Here is a 15881-nt window from a genome sequence, read left to right as displayed (position 1 = left end):
GATTTTGACATTGATTTAATTCTGGCCATAACAGAATGAACAAAGATTGCTATCCTAACATTTCTTTTGCTGAGAAAATCTGCACAGAGGTACATAAAAAGAAGAAATAATCAGCTACTCCAAGCAAAGAAGTTAATTCATTTACTTTCTAGAATACCAAGGACTGTCTGTGAATCTACTGACGTTTTTCTTGGGTACAGCAGATTTACTGCTCAAGGCTATGTCTTCAGGGTCCTGTCTTCATAGCTGTGSTCCTGGTACCACGTTAGTGCTACTGTATTTGTCTAACCTTAATTTTCACTTGAGAGATTGTATTTATTGAGTGAATAGAAATTGAAAAAGATAAACCTCTAAAATATTATCAGCCAAATGTTTTGCTTAATTCATAAGTTTTATTAATGAACTCAACCAATGTTTTCCACAGATTCCTAAAAAAAAAAAAGTGGATTTATTTTTATTTTTTCTCACTCAGGTGTTTCTGATTCACAGGATTGAACTGTGAAATGTGTGAACACTGTTAAAATTACTTTCATCTCTAGTTTCTCTCCTGTTTTTTTCTCCTTCTCAGATACAGTTCAGCTATTTTTGATTTTATGCATACATAAAATGAGCTATTAATGATTTTCTTGTAGGTTTATTGATTTGTTGGATAACCAAAACAAACAGACAAATAGAAAATGTGGGCATCTTAATGTGCTCAGCTTGTTAATCCCCATTGGTCTTTGAGCAGGGGTATATAGCTTCATCAGTACTGGTCAGCTGTTACACAAACATCTCTGTTCTCATACAAGAGAAAAAGTCTACTGTCAGCTTCATAACACAGAAGTGGTATGAGTCCATAGTTCTGTTTTCCCCATTCTTCCTCAACATCAATCTTTCTGATCTCACAAGAAAATATACTTGCACAGATCTCTCCCTCAGCCTCCACAGCTGTCTGATCAAGTGAAGAATGCATACATCAACACCAAAAAAAGCAAATCTAAAGTATAAAATATTTGACAACTTGGCATACCTACTGAATGCTTTCTTTATTGTTGTTGTTAAGAAATGGAGGATTAAGTTGTCTCTCACAAAAAYACTAGATTTTTCTCAATATTTTTCTTCATATTTATCAATATTTTTATTTTTTTCTTATTTTCCAACTGAGATACTAAATGTAATCAACCTTCCTTAGAGCTAAACGTATTTCCTCTCTAGAGTCTAATGTTTTAGAATGTGTATTCTGCATTAAGTTCCCAGAGAAAGAGGATTGTTAAATGTTCTCTTGGCATTCTGAGATATTTGAGACTTTCGTATAGAAATTTCTATAGCTTTTTGAAAATGAGAGACATATCCTAAATCACAGCTTCATAACAATGATCATACTGAGGAGGAAAGTGTGCTTGTTTTAAATATTTCACTGTTGAACCTTGAATATAAATTTTTAAAAATGAGCTTCTTTAACTTTCAGAATACCTTATTKGATAGATATAAATAGTTTATTTGTCCAGTGTCCAGCTCATGCAGAGCTAATGGTCCTGAGAAATTCAGAAAGTCTTTGCTGAGAGTTCTCAGCAGGAACACTACTTATGGGCAAAGGTGGTGGGGAGGGAAGGTGGGAGTGATGAAACGGGATGACTCCTGCATTAGTTTTATCATATCCTGAGATGCCTCTTGCATTTCATACATACAAATCCAGGCCCTCTAATGTCTGCGGGAGAATGTGATGGGTTCTCAAACACCTTGTACCGTAAGGAAAAGACATCTGTGGCACGAGGTCYCTGAAAAGTTCATGGAAAGTCTGGTCAACTTATAACTTTTCATAGAATGGACATATTCCCCCGACCAGCCTTGGGGGAAGGGAGGGGGAACAGGAGTTTGTTAAAGCTGTCTTCTGTCAGGGCTATGATGTTTATGTTGTTCTTTCTAAGTCCTAGTCTGTGGGACATTTGCACTTTTAACCAAAAATGARCCGATAATGAATGGAGTGTCATGGGAGAAAGTAGGTGTGTACCAAGACTGGAAAAACTGACATTGTTTCTGTTCCAGGTAGAAAGTCATTAACTTAAGTGATTGAACATTCTAAATTGTCTAAATCATCTAAAAAAATTAGATGGCATTGTCTTTTAGCTGTAGGGGATGTCTTGCCATCTCTGAACTAAATAGAAGAAATGTAGCCAAGAGCCTTTGATTAGTTCAAAAATTACAAGTTATMTTTTTGAATTTTCAATATCATCACATAGATTTTAATTGAGGCAACACACCTAAGAGGCTGCTTTGCAAATATCAATATAGCATGGAAATCCAAGGACTTCAGCACAAGAAGTTTAAATAACTYGCCAAAACCACCCTGCAAACTGAGTAGAACCAGAATTGGAAATCAAATTTCCTTACAAACCAATATTTCCTATTCCAAGGGAAAAGACTTTGTTCTATTATCCTTTCCTAGTAAAGTAATATATTCCTTATTAATTTTAAATAAAAGATAAAAGCTCTATGTTTCTTCACTCTGTAGTATAAAAGAAAACATTAATAAAATACCATCTAAAAAGGGAACATAAGATTAGAAGTAATGCTTCAGCCACAGGGCCTTCCTTGAACTGTAGCAAAATATTGAACAACATTAGATTAGTGTTGCTTCTAATCTTTTAATTTCCTTTTATTTTTTTCAAGACTTTTAAAAATATCAAATTCAAATGATCTGGGGACTTGGTCTCTTGAGTACAACAAAGAGTTACAATTCCTTTAATAATACTATGCCTCAAGCCTTCTACTCAAAAACAATTTTAGTTTACATTTAAGTGTTCCTACTAATAAATCACATCCATCTGATTTTCTTACAATCTTTATTCATTCACCCCCTAGAAAAGAACATAAGCATATGCTGCACTTTGAAATAAGTCCAACATGTTTCTTTGCTTGCTTGCTTGTTTTAGGGAGTTTTGTTTGTTTGTTTGCATTTCTTTCCAATGAAACAAACATCAATGTGCCTTGCTGGAATAAAACTTTAGAAGAGCTGCTACAAAATAGCAACTCTTTAGAGTAATTGTCTACCAACAGTATTTGAAAATATATATATATATATATATATATCTACACATGTAAGTGAAAAATAAATGTCATAAAAAAAAGAAAAAAAATTGTAAATGTATGACTTGTCCAGCTGTATTTATCTCCCTTTTGTTTTTAATCTTCCATAGATTTTTGAAATATTCATGYATGGAACTTTTTCTTTTCTTTTTTTCCCAGAAAGAAAATTCTATATTACTTTCAAGATTGTCGTGAGCCCAGGTTTACCTTTATCCAGACTGGCTGTACAGAAACCAGTTTCAGAGGCAGGCTTAGGGAAAGCTTCCAAACAAGGAATGCAAAACACTATAAGGTCATTTTATATAAAAACAAAAATGACTTATTTTTCAGTCTGGTTGTACCTGTCTGATTGCAATCACTATGGAACTATTATGATTTACAATCTTATTATGAGACTAGAATCTGGCTGCCAAGTTGATTTCAGAAAACGCCATCATTTATAGCTGAGGACACAGAAGATGTACACATACATGTGCAGTGCATTACAGATCATGTCTGCACTTCTAAGTTTCAGGCAGCCTGGCACAGGCGCACAGACTGCACGCCGCAGTGGAAGTTTTGCCATAGCTCCTTGTCTCACTGTTCATCACACAATCTGTGTGCTAGGAGGGCTGGCTCCCAACTCCTACATCATTTTGGAGACATGCAAACAGGATTCATTTTTTAACTAACAACTAAAGAYGAATCACCTTTAATCCTAAAATCTACGGGACCTACAGACTCTTCTGGTAAAGTTCTGAAGTGTTTTTGAAAGGGTTGAACCCTTGCTGTTTTGAAGAGTCTGAATAATGTAAATGTTTTRTTTTAATCACAACACAAAGAATAGGAAGTATGAAAAGTAGCATCTCTGCAATGAGAAGACAAGTCTAAAAGAAGATTAGACAAAAGTATATCATGGAAATGCTAAATATACTCAAGAAGAAACTGTAAATTTACGTTCAGCTTCATCACATGCTAATGTCAAGTCTTAAAATTCTGACCTAGTGGTAGAAAACAAGAGTAAATYTGGAAAGGCAAATAGGTGAAAGAGAAGTACATCTGATAATCTCCTCGACTGTACTAGATTATTTACAATAGTAGTCTTTTATAATTTTACTGGAAAGCTGTATCCTCTCTAAAATGCATTTGTTATTAAGGACAAAGGAAGGAAAAGTAGTCAGAAATCCTTCAGTCAATGAGGTAAATATATTATTAAAAATGCATTTAAGAGAGGAAATAACTAGCTTTTTCACTTTGTGTGTAATTAGTTGTTGTATTAGCAACAGCAGGGCATAGARAGCAAATTTTGTATGGCACAGCATCTTTCATTGATATTAGAAGCAATTCAAGACGTTTATGACAATTCGAGTGTTAAGGATACTAAACACTGACAAGAGTTTGCATTGTTGAGTTCCACATTCATTTTCTCTCAGTGATTTCTCTACCAGATTTATTCAGTCCTTCACTTTAAAGGTTGTTTTATTTTTTCTGTTGYTTTTGTCCTAACTGCCATATATAAATAGACATACATACGTTCATGTATAAATACACACACACCATCAGGCATGTGAAGTTAAAGCTATGTGATTTCTGACTTCTGAAAAATCCCAAAGCACATATACTAAACATTTAGTTGATAATTTTTTCCAGTTGGTATTCAAGCAGAAAACAATATATATTTTTTTTAAAAAAACGCTACTTTTTAAGATCAAGTGTAAGTAAAACCTTTGATTTGGAAAATAACATTTGTATCTAAAAGCTACTTAAATTCACAAAAAATGAAAGGGAGGAGAGGAGACAATATGCTGCATTGTATTTCTCAGATACTTAACTATTAGCCATTACATTTTAATCTTAGATAKGCCAATGAGAATACCTTTAAAGTAATAGCTTCTACTGCTTACAWGTGTCAGATGTTATCTATTGTATGCCAGGGAAGAAAAACATCTCTATGCTCTCATTATCTTTGATGGTGCATAGGCAAAAATAAAACACTCTGAAATAGACAATTTTAATAGAAGCCAGTATTTGATTTGAAAAGTGAACACTGACAAGCTTTCCATCAAATTAATTATCTGAAATTTGTAAATAAATTACTCAAAATTGCTCATCTTCTCTGCAGATTAGTGTTATGTTACTTGGTTTCCATGTTTAGAATTTGGTGCTAACCATTTATTGCCAACATGAATTTGGAAGTTAGTCTATGAAATCAATGCCTTTATAAATGACTGGAAAGACCTTTCTATGAATGCTAATTTAGTGCTAATTACTTTCTTTCTTTCTTTGAAATCCTAGATCATTCTCCAGAATTCTGTTATGCTTTGAATATGACATTTTAATGAGCTATCATCTAGAGAACTATGTATTCTAAATGTAACGAATTTGTGATATTATGTTGTATTTGAACATATTCTTGAGTCTAAATGTCTAACAAATTAATTGACTTAAGACCGTTGAAGCTGTTCCAGTTCTATAGACGTGTCGGAACACAATAATAAAAATAACAAAAAGTAATTTAGAGAATACTTTTAATCCAGGAGGCTGGATTATTAAAAATAAACTCAAAGGCAAATAGATGTAGATGAAATATTATTAGCCCACTTTGCMGATAATAAAACTGATCAAGAATGTTCTCAGTTTCTGATGTTCTGCTGGAGCCTGAGAAGTTTACCTGCGTGAAGTTTCATTGTGTCACTGGCATACAATTCACTGACATACAATTACAGTARGACATAATGAATAAAAGAAAAATAAAATCCTGGAAGTATGATAATCAGTTTCAATATCTACATYTGATGAAAAGAATTAAGGTGTTTTAGCACATTATCTATCTTAATTAAAGGAGGCTTGGGAGGAACTAGGTATAATTTAGATATTTCYCTTTCCATGCTATATATGGCAGGGTGAGTCAGTGGTTAAATAGCATGAGTCATAAGCAGTGCTGTACAAGGTAGTTATTCTTCTGAAAAAATTAATTCAAAGAAATGGTAAAAGTGGACAAAATTATTAGTGAAATGTAAGGACAAATGTTGCAAAATTAGACTACCTGAAAATCACAGAAAATGTTGCTGAACTGAAACAAAAAATTAGTGGAGTAGGGAAAAGAAAAAGCTACAAAAGAAATGCAAAAAAAYCTCACATAAAACTGGAAATAAATCAATATATATATTTTTACATTTTAAACTAAGGTTTTCATGGAAGATTTTCCATTTTTTAAACTTTTCCTGTTTTCATTATCATTTCAGTTTTTCTACTCCTCTCCCAAAGAAACAAAAATATCAAAAATATTTAGTTGATAGGTATTAAATTTGAAATTTTTGATCTTTCAATGATTTCTTATTAAAAAAATTACTTTTTAAAGTCTAAATGTTTCATCTATTTTTTAAAAAGAAAACAAAAGTATTCTGACAGGTGCTTCTTACAAATAGATGTTATATAACACAATAAAAACATGCCAAAAAGATGAGATGGTGATAAAGGAGGAACTTAATATTATACTTTCAAAGTCAATGCTTGAAAGCTTAGACTGAGTGGACAAGAAATACACCGCAACAGCTGTTAAGACAGACTAGGACTGTTTTACTCCTCTCTGGCCTCACATTGTTATCCTGTCATACCYGACAAACTCATGTGAAAGTCATGGTATAGTCTCAAATTTTCATTATTAAGATATATATATCTACAAAAGTGACATAATAGCTGCAAAAAACTCACCCCAAAGACCTCTACTTAGAAGACCTTGAACAAAAAGAAGTCATTTCAGTGAAAGTAAATGAGAGATTGCCATCAACAGTGATACTGGATCATGTCAATCCTGTCACATATTGAAAATAAAATAAAAGAAAACAAAACAAACGAAAAAAAACCCCACAGAATTTGTCATTCCTAATGACAGGGCTAACTATCTGCCCTGGGATATCAGCTAAGCAGCCTGATCGACCCATTGGACCCTTCATATACCNAAAAGAAAAGAAAAGAAAAGAAAAGAAAAGAAAAGAAAAGAAAAGAAAAGAAAAGAAAAGAAAAGAAAAGAAAAGAAAAGAAAAGAAAAGAAAAGCCCACAGAATTTGTCATTCCTAATGACAGGGCTAACTATCTGCCCTGGGATATCAGCTAAGCAGCCTGATCGACCCATTGGACCCTTCATATACCATTTTGTAAAACACGGTGAGGGCAAAAGAATTCCAGGTCTGTGGGATCCTTTCTCAGAGTCACCTTACATGGATTTTTAGAATATTTTGGAATTTTGTATTCCCCATTACACAGACAGTACAGAGAAAGCTCATCATGCTTTAGAGAAGTTTAAACTGCAGTAGTCTTAGTTGGAGCTAACAATTTGACTGTCTAAGCACTAGGTTATTTTCTTTATATCAATCGTCAAGCCTAGTCTGCTGTCAGCCAGGAAAGCTATCCTATAGGCTGTGAGGTTTATTCTGAAAACTGCATAATCTTCAGACAGCCTGAGGTCACTACGGTGAACAATCTCTGCTTTTGTTCTCTAGTTAACTGTCTATATGAGGCGGGAAAACACTACACACAAAAAGCACAAATCTCATATCTCTCAGTCTTTGAGAAATAGTCAAAAACGTGTCCCTGTTGTGGTACTCAAAAACATCACCAAGGTTTTTTGTGTAGAGTACAGATGTAGAAACATAACATAGCATCATGCAGAAAGTGGGTTTTCTTCCCTTGCCCCTTACACAAACAACTTCTTTCAATAGTTTATGAAGCCTGTCATCTTGTTAGATCGAGTCTGGTAACCGGTTACCTCCGTGTGCCCCCCGGTGCTGCAGAAGCACGTGTCTGCTCTCAGCCATGTGCACTGAGGAGAGCAGGGCACTCTCTGTGAGCTCTGACCTCRTCACCAACCAGAAGGATGAGACCGCTACTGCTTACAACTCTAAGCTCTGCCACCCTTAGGAGGAAGCTGATTATTTCATTTACGATTCCCATTCCCTGGCCTTTGGCTCTCCTACAGAAGTTACTGCAGCTGTGGAACAGCAGGAGACCCACTGTGGAGGAGAAACAATGAAGCTCAGTCCATGACCTCTTTTATTCTTTTCTCTTTTTCCATCATATCGTTMCTTCATTCTTTTCGTTAGACATCTTTTTATGTATCTCTTTGTTTGATTTCTCAATTTGTACGGTATTTCAAAGCTCTTCATTAACAGCAATAACATTTCTCCATTAGCTGGGATCTCTCGTTCTTCATTCTTTTTATTTGCAACAATAAAAAAATAACAAAATGAAACAAGAATCCGTACAGCTGTAGTAAATTATCTGGCTTTCCATGTTTTGTGCAGAATAAAATATCTGAAGCTTATTTCATACTGTGAATGTTTTCAGGCTATAGTCTGCCCAACACGAATATCGCTTAGAGGCAAAATCTAAYCTTTGTTCTTTCTTCACCTGTTTGAAGTGTACAACTACTCTCCCATAGTTTTCTACAATATCCGGTCCCAAGTTTCCATAAGTCTTACATGACCAATTAATTACAAAATAGAGCACCACTTGCAGAAACAAGTGATTTAYAATGCAAGGCCCACTTCTGCAATTTGCAGTGCTATTGAATGCTGTTAGAATGGTTAAATCACAAAATTCTAATGTCTTTTCCCCTGAGAAGCTGCTCTTTTGAATTTGACCTTTAACAGTATGCTATATCTAGCAGAACAAGCCTGGGCTAGGCTAGTGGTACAGTTCCTCTCTGCAGARAGGCATTGGCAGGCAGATATAGATATGTCAGAGCAACTACATGTAAGCCAGTTACGATTCTAAACCTACAAAAAAGAACTGAGCTGAGCTCAAGTTAACATACTTTCTAAAACTACAGCTGGCTGGCATTTGGACAGCTCAGGGAATGATAAAAAAATTACATGACACTACATCTATCTATTTTTGTGTATCTATATATACACATACATATAGACAAACATAGTCACAGTGACAGGAGACAATCACCTCTTATCTATACCCCACTTCTATTACCTTCTGAATAGTGTCTCCTATAGGAGACCACACTAAATAGCACTTCRTGCTGGATTAGGTATCACTTAACAGCACATTTTGGCATCTTGGGTGAACTTGCCAAGCCTTCCTGGAACCTTGCACAGAAGCCCTTATTATCTACATATGCATTAAAGTAAATTATTTCCAGCTGTTGAAGAGTGTGGATCGACATCCAGGCTAATGGTTGGTTCTTATAAATACCTTTACTATAACTATAATTTTAGTAATAGGAGGTAAAAGCAGCTTACGAGACAGGTATATGATGCATTTAAACTAGGACAGATGGAAAAAAAAGATGTGAGTTTCAATAATCTGTAATCCAACTGAATTGATGAGCATTTCTGATAACTACAGGTGGAGCTGCCTTGGAAAAATAGTCGTTCAGTTCTACAATGGATCTATACTCATTTCAGGAAGAATGTCTCCTGAAAACATTAAATTTAGCCTATCACATATAGAAAATAAATAAAGAAACATCTAGCTGATCCATAACCAGAGAGCTGACGCTTTTTACAGATCAAATACCCAGGTTGCTTTTGGGTGATGGTTGGTCAGCCCGGGGTTCAGAAGTGAACCTTTAGTGAACATTTTTTGAGCACTATTATTCATATTTATCTAATGTTCCCAGGTCAATAAAAGTAAATAAGTTTCCAAAATTGTGAAAGGACCTTTGATAACTTTCAGGTACTTAGTATTTGTCTCTTCCCCTCCTCATCTTCCTCAGCTGAGCCCATATGTATAAACCATAAATAGGCCTGATTTGTGAATGCTACATTAACAGTTATGTAAGATTCAGTAGAAGTTTCGCTTCGAGAAAAAAACAACTGTGAAATATGGAAGTTCAYGGGCTTTGTGTGAATCTATTTTGAAATTATCCTTTAAGAAAGAATAAGAACTATTTGCAGAATTGGTTTATTAGAAGCTGAAAAAAAAAAAGAGAAGAGGATATAGAATAAAGACATTTTATGTGAGAGTAGTGTATTTCTAACCAAAGTGTTTAACTGATAACGGACATAAACTTATTAAAACCTAGAGTTAAATATCCCATCCAGCTGCCACTGAAAAGTTAATCACAGTGTGAAGCTAATCCTGGATATCAGGATTTTCCTACCAATAAGCTCTGCAGTATATAAAGTAGACCCTACTGTAGCACATCTACACTTTACATGCTAAGACTTGAACCCATATGAATCATCTTTATTTTTTTTTTAAAAAGGAAGAAAAATAGAAAATGTAAAAGAAACACAATAATCAGCATTCAAGTTAATATAGGAGTGTGAAAGGATCTATATAATCATCTATTTAGTGGAAGCTGCTTSTGTAATAATTTTCAGTAAGCAGTGCTCTTCAGGTCTCTTGTAGAGCAATAAAAATTCACTGCCTAAATAGATAAACTATTTTCTGCAATCAGCAGAAAAATAAAAACCTGGTAGATATAGCTATATGTCATTTGCATCRTTTTGATAACTTTACAAAATAAGTTCAGCTGATGAAAGCTTTCCACATGGCACATAAACATGCTGCAACAATGAAGATATATTAGAATGATGTTCAGAAATCAAGAACATAATCTTACCATTTACTCTGAGGTTTTTCAATGAAATGTAGAATCACAACAGCTAAGGTTCTCTRCAAATTTTTAATCTAGGCCAGCAATGAAGAATAGCCTTGATATAATAAAAATGTTGGGCTTTCAGAACTGTAGTATACCAGTCCAGAAAACTGCTGTGTTAAAGCATACAAATACAGATAGTCTTAATGAGTCTATGTGCATCTGTAGAATTTCCAACACTATTTTTATTTAGTGATTTTTTCCTCCTCAATTAGTCTAAGCAAACCTACCTGAAACATTATCACTAGTAAACAGCTCTGTAGTTTTTCTTTTTTAAGAAATTTCAAATATCCCAATAATAACATTATTTTAGTGACTGTTCTAATATGGTTTCTAACACTAYACATGATTGATTGTTCCTAGCTGACAATCCTGTCTCAGTAAAAATAAATACTTTTTAAGAAAATCAGTAGATACATTTTTTCTCTTTTTTTTCTGTATAGGACAGGGTTAAGTATGCACTGGGGGTTCAGTACATCAGTTTCAGGTGGTAAGGATTTGGAACATGTGCTGTAAATTGGATAATTAGCTTTTTGATCAGGAAGCACGCAGGGTGAAAAAGAGGCATCTGAGACCAGAATAAGAAAGTATTTGAAGGCTATAATGTCAGATTGATCTGGACTGTTGCCTCGAATGCATTTCTGCTCAAAGATTAACTTAACTTGAAGTGAAGAGGGGGTTGAAGAAGATAGTTGCTCTACTGGAAATAGTATTTTCCTATGCTTCAGGTTGTTACCCCTTATGATTTTTTTGAAAGCTCAGAGCATGGTTCAGAGGTATAATGTCATTTTAAAACAATCACAAGGGAAAGAAAATTGGTGTTTATATCTCAGATTCCTCTCTAAATCTTACACATGAATGATTTTTTTTAAGATCTGTWAAAAGGTTTTTTGTTGTTTGTTTGTTTTTACTTCTTGTTAAGTGAGGTGGCTTGTGTGACTTAATTTTCATCTTGAGTTAAGTGCCTCCTTTCCTGCCTGCTTGTATTTTTCTCTWAGGTACAGGCTATTGGGATTTCCCTATTGCAGCTGTTAAAACAGATAATAGTAAAAAGGTGAGTGTACAAAAAAACCCTTCAGATCATAGAATCATAGAAACATATAACTGGTAAGGTTGGAAGAGACTTCTGGAGATCATCTAGTCCAACCCTCAGATGTACCTGGGTTCAATATGACTCTTTCCTATGGGTGTGCCTGCTTCTGAAAAATGGCTGGAAGGATTATATTTCCTGTAAGTCAGGAAGTATTATATTTCCAGTAAGTCAGGAAACTCAAATATGCTTTATTGCTTCAAACTGTGATCCAAAAAAACCTAGTTGGTTTTATGCTTTCTCTACTGACATACATATTCTGGTGTTGGTAAGAAAGTTATTTGCACCTCTTAAATCATCAAAAACAAAAAAGCCTATCTTTTGAGCTCATCAGTGTACTAACAGCTTTCCAGATAAGCAGATAGTTGTGCTACTTATTCTGCACCTTTTCTTTCTCTTAGCTAGAGTATTTCTGGATGTAGCTATTACATTTAGAAAAAGTTATCCCTAAAGTTAAATTGGCTAAAACACTGCTTTCCCTTTGGAGTTAATTAAACAAAAGAGATGACAGTGAGTACCATTTTCTGTATGAAACTACAYTCAAATACCTGCTACATCCTTAAGCTTAGAAGTGGTGGTATCTCAATTATTCTGTATTTTTACTGTTTTAAGCTTAATGAATTMATTCTACCATATGTTGGCAGTTTAGTCAGAAGGACCTATTTAGACAATCTAGTCTAAAACGAACTAGCCTGAAATGAACTGCTAGTTTACTCTATTCAGTTGAGCATTTCCATCCTTGCAAGGAAAGGGGTTATTGAAGAGGTTAGGGTGCTTGGAATGCCTATCTTTGTACTCTGTTAAAAGCCTGAGATGCTAGAACTGCTCAGTGGGGAGATAGCTATGYTATTATCTTTTAACTAGACCCTGGTAGCCTTAAGTTAGAGTCTGCCTGATTCTAAATTGTAAGAATATTTCATATCTGCAAGTAGGTAATGCATGACTCTTCTGGTATATTTGGATTCAGGATCAAGTGAAAGTGACCTCTGTCAGATCAAAACACCTACAAATAGTCCTGCAGAGTCATAATTTCTCATCTTTTCAGCCTATCACAGAAGTACAACTGCTGGTTAGCTCATTCCTCTAGCTTTTTGAGGCCCTTAGGGGCAGCCTTACCTTTTAGCATATTGAGTGCTYTTACCAATTTGATATGCAATGTGAACTTACTGAAGTTGTCTTCCATACCATTGTCTAGGACTTCTTTCACTTGCATTACAGTCTACCCGTACAAACCACATCAATATTTTTCAACTTCYCTCCTCAAAGTTGTTCGTAGCCATAGGTTCCTAAGAGGCTTTAAAGAAGCCCTTTTTGTATGCCCAAACAATATTTTTATGTTCTTCACGAGTAGTCTGTTTCTGCTTCCACCTTCTGTATATTCCTTTTTTGCATTTAAATAAAACGGGTTCCCCATTCAGCTGACCTGACCTTCTGCCATGCCTGCTCTGCTTCCTGCTCCAATTAGCCTTTAATGAGGCCATAAGAGACAGGTTTTTCCATGGGTAGTTTGATCCTTGACCAGTTCTGGGTGCCAGCAGAGCATCTCCAGCCCATTCAAAACATGCATCAAACTGCTGTGATATGTACTTGCTAGAAACCTCCTGCTTTGCTTGATACTGCAAAAGCACACTGTGCTGCACCTCCAGCAGATGCTAGGGTGGCTAAAATACACTGTGGGAATGAATGAGACTTCTTGTCACTTCCCTCCCCCCTCCTTCTCTTCCTGTGTGAATTATCATATAGATTTTGTCATTTTTTCCTTAAGCAATTCCCAGAGACAAGATCATCCATTCTTAAACATTAAAAGAAAGAAATTCTCAGGCTTCAACTGTCAAATGATTTCAAATGCTAAGAATTAGAAACAGGCATTTGGAGTTCAGTTGAACCACCTGTAACAGTGATTCTAGGCTCCTATGAATGTATATAACAATGTTAGAAATATTTTCTACCTTAGAAACATCTTTATCACTATCAGGTCCCTGTTAAGAGCTACAAAATGATTTCCAGAACTTTATCATGAACTTAAGAGATGTARTAAAAGATCTATAATATGCTGCTCTAAGAAAAGAAGATCATGAAATCGGTAAGGTTGGAGGAGACCTCTGGAGATCATCTAGTCCAACATCCCTGCTCAAGCAGGGTCACCTACAGCATGTTAGGCAGGATTGCGTCCAGGCAGGCCTTGAAGATCTCCAGAGAAGGAGACTCCACAACCTCTCTGGGCAACCTGGTCCAGTGCTCCGTCACTCTCACAGKGAAGAAATTCCCCCTCACGGTCAGGCAGAACTTCCTGWGCTGCAATTTCTGCCCRTTGCCTCTGGTCCTGTCACATGGGACAAYTGAAAAGAGTTTGGCTCCGTCCCCTTGACACCCTCCTTTCRCATACTTATATAYGTTGATAAGATCCCCCCTCAGTCTTCTCTTCCYCAGGCTGAAGAGGCCCAGCTCTCGCAGCTGTTCCTCATAGGGCAGGTGCTCCAGCCCTCTGATCATCTTTGTAGCCCTACGCTGGACTCTCTGCAGTARWTCCATGTCTCTTGTAGTGGAGAGCCCRGAACTGGACACAGGACTCCAGATGAGGCCTCCTCAGGGCTGAGTAGAGGGGCAGCATCACCTCCCTCSACCTGCTGGCAACACTCTTCCTAATGCACACCAGGAGACCATTGGCYTTCTTGGCCACAAGGGCACATTGCTGGCTCATGGTCAATGTGTCATCCAGCAGCTCTCCCAGGTCCTTCTCTGCAGAGCTGCTCTCATACAGGTCAGCCCCCAACTTGTGCTGAGGATTATTTCTCCCTAGGTGCAGGGCTGTGCACTTGCCCTTGTCAAACCTCAGGAGGTTCCTCTCTGCCCAACTCTCCAGCCTSWCCAGGTCTCCCTGAAGGGCAGCACAGCCCTCAGGTGTATCAGCCACTCCTCCTAGCTTGGTATCATCTGCAAACTTGCTGAGGAGGCACTCTGTCCCCTCATCCAGGTCATTGATGGAAAAAGTTTCAGGAGTAGCTAGAAAGTTTTTTGTTGTTTTTAGTGGTATATTTTGCCCTGCAAAGGGGAAGTGTGGGTATGTATGTATGCATTTTTTGGGGGGGTGGGGGTGGATGCGTGTTTGGAGCACAGAAGAGAACATTAAGAAAATGCTCAAACCAAAAAATGCACACAGAATTCTTCTAGATCAGTAAGCGAGCGTAACCTGCAACTCTAAAAGTGGATAAGATTTTACAGTATGGTCTCTGGAGTGAAGCCAACATTGTGAATTTTACAAGAAATCTCTGGAGTAGTTGACTTATGCCACGGATACTGCAAAAGAAAATGATCAAGGAAGTACAAACTGGATAGGCTAATAGGTGTCAGGAAGTATTCCTTTTCATTTATCCTGCTATTCAGGCCTAAACTATTCTATTAACATTATCAATAGCCTGCAAGGACCTGCTGCATCTCCAAGGGACGAAGTGGAACTCTGCAGTAGTCTGCTAAAGCAGATATTTTATGCATTTGGCACAAATTGCCCTCACAATGATTTACATTATGATATTCTCTTCCTAGACATCAGAAAAAGAAAACAAGAAAGCACTAAATAGATTTTTTTCTATGAATTTCTCCTGTCTCTGAAATTTGAGTACTCATGCTACAAATGCTGTTTCTGAATCCATTTTTGAGTTCCAAAGGTTTTGCAACATTGTGGTAGAAACGTTCACTTTGTGGATCTTCTTTTGAAAGATTTGCTATCTAATACTCAGATCCTTATTGTGCCATACCCTCTTCCCTCCTATTGCAAACTGYTTCTAAAAATAAATAAATAAATAAGTAGGCTTCAATTTTTAATTTATTTGAAACACTCTGAACCCYTTAACATAAAGGGGTACTCATAGAGCAGAAAACCGAGAAAATCTTCAGCCAGGGGCAAGGATCTGTAAACTAAAACGTATGGTGAACAGGTAGGAATTTCAAATTGCAAATCTATTGTGATGGAATACCAAGGATGTATACATACTTCTAGCAAATCTGTGCAAATCATTTTGCTTCCAATGTTTGTTACTTTGCCCCTGCTAATACAGAACAACAGAAATGCCAAGATTAACCTCTCCTTTCAGAGTTGATCACTCTTTTAGAAATACTTGAAATTGC

Source organism: Rhea americana, unplaced genomic scaffold (genome assembly GCF_003343005.1).
Source record: "Rhea americana isolate MKP2758 unplaced genomic scaffold, rheAme1 scaffold_78, whole genome shotgun sequence".
Classification (NCBI taxonomy): domain Eukaryota; kingdom Metazoa; phylum Chordata; class Aves; order Rheiformes; family Rheidae; genus Rhea; species Rhea americana.
Note: the sequence above shows the minus strand (reverse complement) of the source record.